Below are 13,355 nucleotides of genomic sequence, written 5' to 3' on the forward strand. Positions count from 1 at the left end.
GACCCATCTGCATCCCATTTTATGGAGACATCTATTACACACCTGGTGGACTGCAGTATTCCTTTTCTGAATCTTTCCTCTGGAAAAGCTTGTAACATACATTGTCTGTGTGACTGGAATCTGATACAGACCTGTTCCCCATCACCAGTTGCTTTCCTTTTGAAGGTAATTCTCATTAGCAGGTAATTGCCTCTGTATCAATCAGTGGCTCAGAATCACTAATTGCAGCCAAAACTGCTGAATTGCAGTATCAGTAGCCAATGGCATGCCACCACAGTGCAATATATAAGGCCTTCATGTGGACCTTGGTCCCTTTCTTATTTTTTGAGATTGACATTGCTGAGGTGTGGAGACTACAGCATCATAGAGAGTAGGTACAACTACTGTCTACTGTGGAGATTTGTAAAGTATGCACACAGTTTTTTCTTATATGATTGGTTAGTGTCCCATAACATTGTGGTCTTCTGGCAGTTCACTGGCAAACATTGTGGGTTGATTTCAGTAAGGGAAGAGAGACATGTGATTGGCATACTTCATACCCATCAGAACATGCATGCTAATGCAATATCTGTTATTCTTTCAACCTATTATTCTTGTAGGGGCAAACTGTTGAACATGTCCCTATCTCTGGCCCTTTGTCTCCCCCACTAAGTATGGCTGTGTCTGGATCCCTTGCTCTAGGGGGTTGGGATTTATGGTAGGTCCATAGCAGCTACCTGTACATACAGCTGCATATGCTACAGGCTGCAGCTGCTGCGCTGCTGCAGGCTAAAACACACAGGGAGGGTTTGTGAAAACTTTGTTAGACAGAAAGCTGTAAGTGTAACTGTGGCTACTGTGTCAGGACTGTCATTATGGCAGAGTCAGGGTAAGGGTATTCTATACAGTCCAATTGGTGCATGTACATAAAGTACATATGTTATGTAACAGTGTAAATAACAGAGTGGTAGATAACATACAGTTAGGTGATATGGATATGTGCATTGTGTCTCTGCCTGCAGGCCTTTATCTTGAAAACTGAGTGGCAGTTTATTAAGTAGCAGTGAATTGTGGGGATTCAGACTACAAGACACAGTCATTACTTGCTGTCTGCACAATAATGTAATTGAAGTGCATCACAACACTGGACTCAAACCCAGGACTGTGAGCGGCTAAATGTACTGTATGCAAGGCATTTAGCAGACTGTGCTACTCAGGGACTGCAAAAGCCTGTGTATTTGCAAGATCTATGTGCACATATACAGTCTGTGAGAGACATTTCTACATCCATGAGTATGTGCGTGGCTTTATATGGTTGCATTTCTGCACAAGGTTCCCGGATGTAAATGTACTTTGCCATTGCTGCCTTAGCAGGTGTATTTCCACAGGTTGCTGGTAAAAGGGCACATAAACCTGCTATCACAGGCCTCCAGTACATCCATTGACATGGCTTTGACTGTCCACTAGTGTATTATTGCACCAGGGTCCAAGGTTCACTCCTATTTTTCCCATTCCTTTTATATTTCATTTACATGCTTAATGACATTAGGTAGCAGTCAGTATGTATTGCTGGAAACATCTGCATAACCTGGGACCTGTGTAGTATGGTAGGTTAATTCACTGTGTTATAGTTGTGAGGTGTCCAGGTTCGAGACTTGGCAGAGGTGTTTGTTCTTTACATGTGAGTAACAATGACATAGACACATGTTGGCATTAAAGCTCATTTAATCTGAGCAAAGCAGGGTACCATGCTGTGCAAACCCATGCTAAAATTATATAAAGAAAAAGGGGGTGATATGACAGTGGTGAAATGGGGGCAAGCAGTCGGGAAAAACATAGTGAACAGCAGCAAGGTTGTAGGAAAGAATCATAGCTATCCATTTGTTTTATAGCAACAGCTGTGCATTTTGACAAATTTTGTAGATTCATTTCGACTCTCTAACCCCAGAGAGAGGGGTGAGGACAACATAAAGGTGTTGTCAATACAATTGGACAATATTAGCAGTGTCCAATGGACATGTTTGTGAAATGGAGAGCTACATATGGGGCAATATTTTTTTTTCTGGGACAGGTGTCCATTTTTTTTTTAAGGAGAGAGTGGAATGTTGGGGAACGGACATAGGTACATGAGGGGAGGTCAGTTGGGTAAGAGAGGATGCAATAGTAGATAGACAAGACAGACAAGGCAGCAGACAGGCACTGTGTGTGACACATGAGGGGGTAAACACCTTGGATGGGGAGAGTGTTGTGGAATCAGAAAAGCATGTGGCTCCGGACAGCAGCAGCAGCATGACTGACATTCCCACCTATAGGCAGTCCATACTGTTCCTTCACTGCCCTAAAGGTGGCTGTGCTGGAGGCTGGGCACCAGGACCAGCCTGCCCCACTAGGTTGGCCAGTGTGCCCTCAATCTTGTGCAGGCAATGCTCATAGCTCTGATGAACGATCCTGCATGCCATGGCCAGTAGTCGCTGTTCGGTGACTACCACCCCTCTGCCACCGCTCCCAGGGGAAGAGGCAGTTCCACCTGATGCTTTAGGTGGTTCAGGAGCAGTGGATGGGGCACCACCAGCCTGGGTTCCAGATGAGCCAGGACCTGGTGCCACGGCCAGTTGAGGTAGGGTAGGCAGATAACTGGGAACTGACCTACCCTGACATGCTGTGGTGATGGAGGTATAGCAATAAGTATAGTTTAGTTATGAACAAAACATATTGTTAGTAATAACAGCATGCCAGGACAGTGGAAATAACCCAAGTACATAACAATGCATATTATGTGAAACACAGCAATAAATAACAGAAAAGTCAGAATAATAAAAGCATGCCAGCAACAGTTATGACATAAGGCCAACAGAATAGGTCATTCAACAAGATATGTTAATATGCAACCATTATAATACATAATGATAATAAACACATGCCCCAAAATACTGTTCAGTGTAACAACATATGCTAATAGTGAACCAGAACCAATCAAGTACAATAATAAATAAATGAAGATACGTGGTGGGGAGAGAGAAAAAAACAGGACATTAGTATTATTATTATTGGCTATATACTTGACAGCAGTACTACTATCTACTCTGCAGGTCTGTCCTTTCTTTATGTGTACAAGTCCCCTATAGCTGCTGTAGCAAGTACATACCTTTCAAGCTGTCAGGATGGGACAGTATGGGGCAACTAGTAACAACTGCAGGTATACAACTACACAGAACATGTGCACACCAGTGGACCCATACTCTGCTGTTTAGGTAATCATGGTGATGATAAACTTATGACAGAGGGATTGCACACGGCTAATTATATTATGTGAAAATGTGACATTTGAGGGACATGTATGTGTACAGTACAAAAACTAAACATCTACCATGCCTTGCTAGGAAGGCATGGGGATAGAACCCAATAGCAGTGACTGCATAGGACATCTGCATGGCATGTATGAAATGGCTGCAGCAATGTTTTTACAGACACACCTGGAAACAAAATATGACCTGGCAGTACTACTACAGTTTTATAACAGCCTGCATTGACAGTAGACCACACACATGTAGTACAAGCCTGACAGAGATAATGGGTAACCTATACATTAACATATAGACTGCAGGTGCACACAATATATTGTTAGTGGGTTTAAATATCTGTGGAGTTGATAAACTATATCAAATCATGGAGTGGGCTACCTCATCCATATACCTTGATTAGCTGCTGTTTCTGAATGACAGAGCATTATGTGAACAATACTGAATTAGAATCAGCCTTGACTGTTACTATATGTGTTAATTCATTTGGCAGCCATTATAATTGCAGTCTACAGCTATTACACTGTTATACTTGACTACAGCACCTTAACTCATAGCCTGAATATGTATAGCTCAACTGCAATGCTTAAAGGAAGACATTCATAATGTACACAATTTACCTTGGTGTTATTGGTATTGGTTATGTGTTATTGCAGAACAGATGTCATAATTCATTTCTTGCAAAACAGCTCTAAATCTACACTTATTGCAAAACAGACTTTACTGGCTATACCTTCATACAGGTGCTGGTATTGTTTCATGTTTTTATTACATAACAGTTGTCATAAGTAATTTCTTGCAAAACAGTTCTACTTCCACACTTATTGCATCACAGACTTTATTGGAAATACCTTCATACAATTCCTGGAATAATTTTGAGTTTTTATTGCACAGCAGTTGTGTTTATGCAGGTGTTGCAATACAGCTGCAAATCCACACTTATTGCACTAGAAACTTTATTGTAAATACTTACTTACAGTTAAAGCTTTACTCTTCCCTACTTACTGCACTACAGTTGACAGTATTCACTTATTGCAGTATAGCATGTTCATTGCAATATAATCTTTACTGTGTAGACCTAATTGCATTTACTGCTTTACTCTTTCTTGCTTATTTGACTATAGTTAGCATAATACATCTGTAGTCACCACACTTCTGTGTGCCTTCTACTGTGCCTTCTGTGAAGGTTGGGTGTTCGGCTGGCAACTCGGCACTGTAAAAACTCCACTGCCAATCAATCTGTGGACTGGTGATCCACTGTGTCAACCCCTAATGGGAGAAACCAAAAGACATTACAGTCACCACACTCACAGTGCAGTCTGCCAAGCATCCGGAATGAACCTCGATATTGCAAGCTCTCTCTTCTGCAGCTGTTGGGAGAGAAGCACACCATTATGCATACCAGTTTAGCAGACATTTGGTTTATATATTGGTCAAACAGAGGCAAGATTACTTACAGACTTATGGGGCATTCCCTGCCAAAGCTTCTCCGACCCAGGTGTCCAAGACTTTCAATGCTTCAGGTAGTCATGGTGGTGATGGACCTGCTCACCTGTGTAGGGGATACCTGTCACACTGGTGAGTTCATGTGCCAGCCAGTCCCAGGCCTCTGTCTTGCACTCAGAGCCCTGGAACCCTCCCTGCAGCAGCCATTCACCATGTTTTTTTAGCAGGAGCCAACCATGACCCTGGACTTCTGAATACCCCAGCAATGTGCCCAGAAGCATGCACCCTTTCCAATGACTGCCATAGTCACTACACAGTCAGAACTCCACAGATTATGCTGTATTCCAACCTAGTCAGCTTAATATAGCATGTTTCTCCCCCTTACACACCACTGGGCAATATTTAAAAATGTGGTGCATCACTCAGCAGCTAGCAAACCAGCTGAGCAGTGTGAAAAACCGAAGACCCGTATGCTTAGCAGTGCTTAGCGGTTCGCAACCCTGCCAAGCAGAGCTGGAGCAGCGCATAAACATTTTCAGCCATTATTGTGTTGATGCGGTGCTTTGCAACTCTTAGCAGGTCTTAGCAGATCTTAGCAGAGTGCAGCGGGACAGAATTTAAAAATAATTGCCATAATTTGTATTTCAAAACTAAATGCTAATTCTCCTTTCCATGTATTCAAAGCCTGCACATACTGCTCATGAGACTGCAACTCTACCCAACTGGCTCTTTGGATATCTGAAATTTTGCTATAACTTTACATATACCTCTGAGCTATGTATAAGCACTGCTGAGCACTGAACAGTGCCATGCAGACCTACTCAGCTATGCTTAAACCTGACATTTCAATAAATAATTAAATGCAATCAGTTTATATTTTTGGATGTTTTGCAAGTGTCTCAATGCCGCTTAATATTGCTGCACTCTGCGCTGTGCAAACATGCTTTTTAAATAAAATAAAATACATTGATATACTGCAATTGGACAGTACAGAAAGTGTCTTACCCAACTGCAGACACAGTTAACACTACACTCCCTACACTGATCCAATAATCGTGTTCTTAAGCTCTCCCTCATCAATGCACCATGATTAATATGTATGGTGGGCTGCTGAGGGGGAACCATGTACACGAACACAGTACCATTCCATGTAGGCTCCATACTATGCATACACAGATTTTATTAATCCTGGGGTATGTTTTAACAACATTCTATGTAAATATTGCATAAGTGCATATAAATGCAAGAAGAAATATATCTGTAAGTGAAAATACAGTATGCATCTATGTGTAAAAAAGGGGGGTATTTTTTACTAAAAAGCTTTTGCCTGTACTTAGTCAACATGAATAACCTGCAATTAGTGGATCTCTTCAAGAATAACCACTATGAAAGTGAGAACCTTGGGGCTATGTATGCCACCACATATTCAATAATTTTCAAGGTGAATGAAGAAATGTTCACAAATTACTGACTGTGATAATATTGCTGTCCAGTAATTGAATTACACCATAAGTAAAAAGCATCTAATTTTGTAGTATCTGCCAGTATACTCTGGCATGGCTGCATTATTTCTGTTATTAATATTGTTACATTGTATTCTGTTATTTCTGCTACTGTTCTGTTATATGAGGGAAGAAACACTGAAATTTAATACATACAAGCTTGTAAGAAGAAACGTTGAAATTTAATATACAGGAATTAGGAAGAGATGTTTTCAAATCAGAAGTATGGAAGCAAACAGAATAATTTATACTTCTGAAATGTTTAGCATTTCATAGCTAATTCATTGAGACATAGCCATCAGGATGCATTTTTTAATATATACAAAGGACATGGGTACACTTTACTGGCATTCACTTTAGATGAGAACATCATTATGCTCATTAAAATAACCTTATTCAGCTTGAGTGGTGTGCTCATCTAGTACACAAATTAATTTTTTATAATCAGCATAAGTCATTAAATCAAAATAATGTTGTGACATTACAGTTAACAATAGGTATTTAATTAACACAGGAACAGCTGGCACTATAATATTTCCAGTTAATTCTATCAATTAAAAATAAAATATTTACTATTACAAATTAATCAACATTAAAATTCAGAATGAAGCTTACATAACAACTACAGTCATTTAGTAAATTTGCTAAATTAAGTTATTAAATTATTACATGATGCAGTAATAATACATTAATTTTAGGGACTATGGAGCCTGCTTTGGTTTTATGAATGATTTGGTAAAATAGCTCTAAACGATAAATTTATATCTTAGATTGATTTTAATATTGAGATGCAGATTCAATAAAGCCTACACAGTCCATTAAAACCATGTGAGAATCATGGTGTGATATGCACATGATATCGCACAGTTTTAAATTCAGTAAGCAGCTCTACACACTGTGTAGAGCCACAAACATGGTAAACATCATGGCATGCTAATTGTAGCATAAGCAGATTAATTGTATGCTAATCAACCAATCCAAGATAGAGGAGCTATTCAACAAACTATAATGCAACTGTGTAGACTCTATGCTGGTTTTCCCTGTGAATTCCAAAACCTATTGGAATATAGCCACTGAAACTAGGCTACATGGAAAGAATGTTAGGGACTGCTGTTGCTCTTATTCATGCATATGTGCAGCAGACTCATGTCTGATGCTGCTGGTAATAGACCACGGCCAAGAAGGAGATGGGCTTTAGACCCCATTTAACTTTTCATAATCTGCATAAGTTGGAAATTATAGAATGTTACAGGGTGGATAGAGACACACTACAGGAATGGTAACCTCTGTCAAACCTCTGTCAATCTCAACTGACAGTAAGAGCAAAATGAAGGGAACCAATACCAGTAGTGACTAAGGTATGTGTAGCACTTAGAATTTTAGCTAAAGGAACCTTCCAGAGATGAACAGGGGACACACTGGGGGTGTCACAGGCATCAGCATCCGGGATCCTTTATCAATTCCTGAAAGCTATGCTGCAACACACCAATGAGTACATATATTTTCCCTATACACCTGAGGACAGAGCCAGAACTATGCAGGAACAAGAGTTCTACCCTGTAGCACACAACTCTGAAGTCCTGGGTGTCATAGACTATACACATATAGAAATCAAAGCACCACTTGGGGAAAAGGGAAGGGTTTACATAAACAGAAAGGGTTACCACTCCATTAACTGACAGATCATGTACAACTCTAAGGGAATCATCCTGAATGTGTCTGCTGGCAACCCAGTCAGTAACCATGACTAACATATCTGGCACATCTCTCAAATGTATAAGATGTTTACTAGGGGGGATATCCCACTGGGTCATTTACTGGGGGACGCAAGTTATACGGAATCAATGTTGCTGTATACGCAAGTAGCTATTTGTAATAATAGCTTTGCCCAGTAGATACCACTACCTTCCCTTTCATCCTTCTTCTCTTGCTTTTCCTTTCCTTAGTCTGCTGTACTATTCTACACTTCCCTGAACCTAAAACTACTCTAAACCTCACACTTCTCCCTCTATACTAACTTGCTATATCAGCCTGCTTTTCTTAGACTCCTACTTTTGCTTCATCTCACCTTAGACACTCTTGACTCACCTTTACTGGCAGCTCTGCTGATTGTTTCTCCTCTAGCTCTCCACTCTGTCTTTGTCCTTAGATCTGGGACCCTACCACCTTCTCTATTACTCATACTGCCCTTATTTCTAAATCCTACCACCTTCCGGACTATTTCTACTTATCTCTTATTTCTTAGCCCTTACCTGTCTCTCGTTCTTTACCTCCTTAGCTCCGACCGCCTTCAGTACCTTCTGCATCCAATTAGGATAGCTGTCTTGGCTGGTCTGTCTCCACCCCCTCCTGACTGTTTGGACTAATTACCGCTCTCCTCTTCCCTCCCTGCCTCTTATACTTTCTAAACCCATAAATACCCCCTGTCTGGCGTGGCGCCATCTCTTAGACCCCTATACCGCCCCTGGCTGCTGTCTACCTCTGGCCTGGCGTCTTTTCCTCTGGTAAGTAGTGCCTTGTAGACAACTGTAATTAAATGCATAAAGTAACCTCGCTTTTTTATACTGAGTGCCTTACACCTTAGCTTACCCTGCAATTGCATTGATTCATGTAGTTTTATTTAGCCTGCACTAATGTGTTTGTTCTTGTAAGCCATTAACGGCTACTTAGTTTCTAATCCTCCTCGTGTCTCCATATAGGTGATTGTGCTGTTCAGGTGCCGGTATTTCCGCAGTATCGGCAACCAGACCTGTACACACTTTGAAATACTGCTACAACGCTAGTTGAAAGTTCTATCGCTTGTTATTAGTACTCCATATGTTGTTCTTTGTCCGTTTAATGAAAAAGCGAATGTAAGCTTGTTAGGAGTTTAATTATATTAGCGACTGCTGCCTAGGTAGTGTAAACTCCTGTTTATGCACATTGTTTTTCTGTTTAATGAAGAAGGGAATGTAAGGTTGTTAGGTGTTTAATAATGTTAGCGACTGCTGCCTAGGTAGTGTACACCCCTGTTTTTGCACATTTTTTTTCTTTTTCTGCTTAATGAAGAAGCGAATGTAAGGTTGTTTGGAGTTTAATTATGTTAGCGACTGCTGCCTAGGTAGTGTAAACTCCTGTTTATGCACATTTAAGATTATAGTTGCGTGCGTGACTAGACTTTACTGTTTCTATGCCTGCACTGACATCGTACACAACACATACTCCCTTTGCATGTTAACGGCTGCCGCTGGCTTAGCTGCGGTAGCCCCTAACGGCCTCTATACTCCTTGATGATTAGATGACCCGCCTGCTTAAGCGAGTGCTTCTTAAACCAATTTATTGAGTAATTCTGCTGTCGCTTATACTGTAGTCTCCATAGCTTTAGCCTGTAATGGCTACTTCCTACAGGGTGAAACCCTGAATTATTGGTTTTAGCGATCGTTTCCTGCCTTGCTTTGTAGCTAGGGTATTTGGGTCTAACAACTCTCTCTCTAGAGCTGAAGTTTGTAGCCAGTAATCTACTGGATTTCTGATAAGCTTCTAGCCTAGTTTCTGGTAGTCACATCCCATACAAACGCCACAGCCATCAGCGGTTCAAGGACCACGTGGATCTACTCTAAGTGCGTAGTTAAGCGCAATAGCTGTTGTAACCTGTGCCTGCCTTTAGGACACTGGTTATCCCAACAACCCTCTGTTTGCTACGTTTTTGTGGCATCTCCTTCTACAGAACCAGACAGTCACCAAAACTAACTCTCACCAGGGGATTGTTTTTAGTATTTGTTATTTATTTGTTACACACTTTCTCTATATGCATTATTCCAGTCTGTGCTGTACTACTTTTATATACAATTAGGAATTGACTATGTATCAATTGTAACCCAATGTACTAAATGTTATCCTACCTGCCTACAGGAATTAACCTATAGGTATATCAATTGTACCAGAATATGCACGGTCTTATGAAACTGAGAGACTCTAGCAGTATTAAGTTATTGTTCAATTACTAACTGTTTTGAATGCATTATAACTCCTATTGCTATACTGTTGCATATGCTAGCAATGTTAGTATAAGTTCATTCAGTGTTTTATTAGAGCTGTTGTACTTACTTTTTTACTGTAATTTATGCTAACCTTCTGCCACTCATTACCTGTGTTGTCTTCTCTCTCTTCCAATAGTACCCTAACCTTCACTGTACTGCTACCGCTATACTATCTGTCAACATACCATCGGCTGACAAAGGACCTGTGGTTTGAACTGACTGCCTTTACTCCCTGCACCCCCTCTCAAGGAAACAAATATATATGTTAATTTGTCCTGCCTTTAAAGCATAATTATATTCTCTGGTGTTCCAGGGGCTCTAAAGTACGCTCTGAGCCTGGTCAGCAAGCAGCCTCCTACCTCCTCAACTAGCTACCTTGTCAACCTTACTCCTCCACTACCTCCTAGTGCCCCTCATTTTGCTTTTCCTCCCTCCATTATCAGTACTAGCCTACCCCCGTTATTGTAGCTATTTGTAATAATAGCTTTGCCCAGTAGATACCACTACCTTCCCTTTCATCCTTCTTCTCTTGCTTTTCCTCTCCTTAGTCTGCTGTACTATTCTACACTTCCCTGAACCTAAAACTACTCTAAACCTCACACTTCTCCCTCTATACTAACTTGCTATATCAGCCTGCTTTTCTTAGACTCCTACTTTTGCTTCATCTCACCTTAGACACTCTTGACTCACGTTTACTGGCAGCTCTGCTGATTGTTTCTCCTCTAGCTCTCCACTCTGTTAGTTCCCGCTCCGCTCCCCTACCCTACCCCCAATTCCCACCCACCCCCAGTGGTCCTACACTTATACTTCACTGACAACTCCCCCTTTCCATTATTCTCCTATCACTTACCTCTTTAATTCTATGCCACTCCTCCTACTCTATCTCCTGATTTCTTACTTAACTCCCACTTAACTCTTTATCACTTAGTCTCTCCCTTTACTCTATCCCCCTATTAATTCTACTTTACTCCCTCTCTGTTCACATCCTCTGCTCTTCAACACTATACCTTAGGACCCTACTTATCTAGTCCCTACATATTGCTCACCAACCCAACATATAACCTACTTTACCTCTTTAAACTATCTCCTTCACTTATTATAATACCTACCTTCAAGCTACTCCTTACATACATTCGCTTACCATGCCTCCAACAAATATAACACTACTCACCACCTCCCTGCTCTCAGCTATCATACTAGCATCTCTTACCATTCCTTATTAACTTACCTCCTATGAATATCTCTCTCTATCTGAACAAAACCTCTACAGCCAACAGACTTTACCCTTTTCTCTCACCTTCTCCATTAACCATTGTAACATAACATGTTACTCTACTTATTTATTACTAAAGTTCCATAGAACAACCCATTTCACGTATTACTCTATCAGAAAGACCTTCAATAACCTATCTAAATTTCTAAAATCACTCAGACACCCCCAGCAACACCCCCTCCTAGATGGTGACATTCACCCAAATCCTGGACCCTATACTGACTCCACCACTGATCCTACCAAGTTAACAGCTCCCATAGTTTCTATGATTAAAAAAACATCTAACTCCCTCCTTATAGCTCACCTTAACATTAGAAGTATTAATAATAAACTTACCCATCTGCACGCACTCCTTGATATATACTCATTCGACATTCTTTGTCTTACTGAAACCTGGCTAAAACCAACTACTCTAGACCATGAAATCACCCCTCCTGGCTATAACATACTCAGAAATGACCGTCAAATAAAAAAAGGTGGGGGTATAGCCATTCTCTATAAATCAAGCCTCAAAATCTCCACAGTTAATGTGCTTCCATCGCTAGACACCAAATCTGAAACCCTATCCATCAAACTTGAAATAAATAACTCCAAATCCATCTATATAATCTGCATTTATTTACCTCCAGGTAATAACACAAATTCTCTAGAGAACCTACTGAGCCACCTCTCTATCCAACTACCCCAGGAGACTATCATACTTGGTGATGTTAACATAGACTGGTCTACTTGCAATTCCCTAAACCCTACCAACCATATACACCTCTTTGGGTTCTCACAACTAATATCATCTACTACAAGAATCCATAAATCCAGTAAAAAGGAAAGTACTTTGGACTGGATCCTCATTAATAGCCACCCTAATTCTTATACTCCAGGAACACTCCCAGATGACATCAGTGACCACACACATACCTACATTATTAGAGAAAAAGTCCATACTGCAACTACTCATCAACTTAAAACCTCACGCTTAAAAAAATTATTTAATCCAGATAGCTTTATATCTGAATTAAAAGCATGTGACTGGTCACCACTAACCTATCTAAAATTAGACGAAGCTGTTACCTACTTTAATACTAACTTTCTTCAAATCCTAGACTCCCACGCACCCTATCGCTCCACTAGAATAAAATCAAAATCTGCTCCCTGGCTCACACCACAAACCAGACAAAAGATACTACTCAGAAATAAAATCTGGGCCAAATGGAGATCTAACAAATGTCCTTCAACCCATCTCCAATTTAAACAGCTAAGAAATGCTACAAAGAAAGATATTCCTAGAGACAAAAAAGACTACTACCTACATCTTCAAAAAAACCATCAACAAACTCCACAAAAATTCTGGTCTGCCATAAACAAACTCCTTCAGCCAGGTCACACTACTACTCCAGACCCAATCGGTTTCAACAAAAGTAACTCCAACCTGATCCCTGACGCCTTTAATAACTACTTTACAGAAGCCATTAAAACCCTGGCTAATTCTTTACCGCCCATTGCTGTATCCCAAACACATACCTGCAATCCTACATCACCTACCTTTCAGATACAACCAGTATCTACAGCTGTCATCTGTAAGCTTCTTCAAAAATTAAAACCTTGCACCCCTTCTGCTGACCGACTCCCATCTGAATACCTACAAATAGCTGCAAAAGTCATAGACTATCCCATTTCTATCCTTATTAACAGAACTATCTCTGAAGCTAGAATCCCTACTTTATGGAAGGTATCTCATATCATCCCCTTACATAAAGGAGGACCATCTACAGAGCTTTCTAACTTTCGCCCTATTGCTTTACTCTCCCCCTTAGCTAAGATAATGGAAAAATGTATTCAC

This window comes from Protopterus annectens, chromosome 6.part0, assembly GCF_019279795.1.
Source record: "Protopterus annectens isolate FY-2018-M chromosome 6.part0, PAN1.0, whole genome shotgun sequence".
NCBI lineage: Eukaryota > Metazoa > Chordata > Ceratodontiformes > Protopteridae > Protopterus > Protopterus annectens.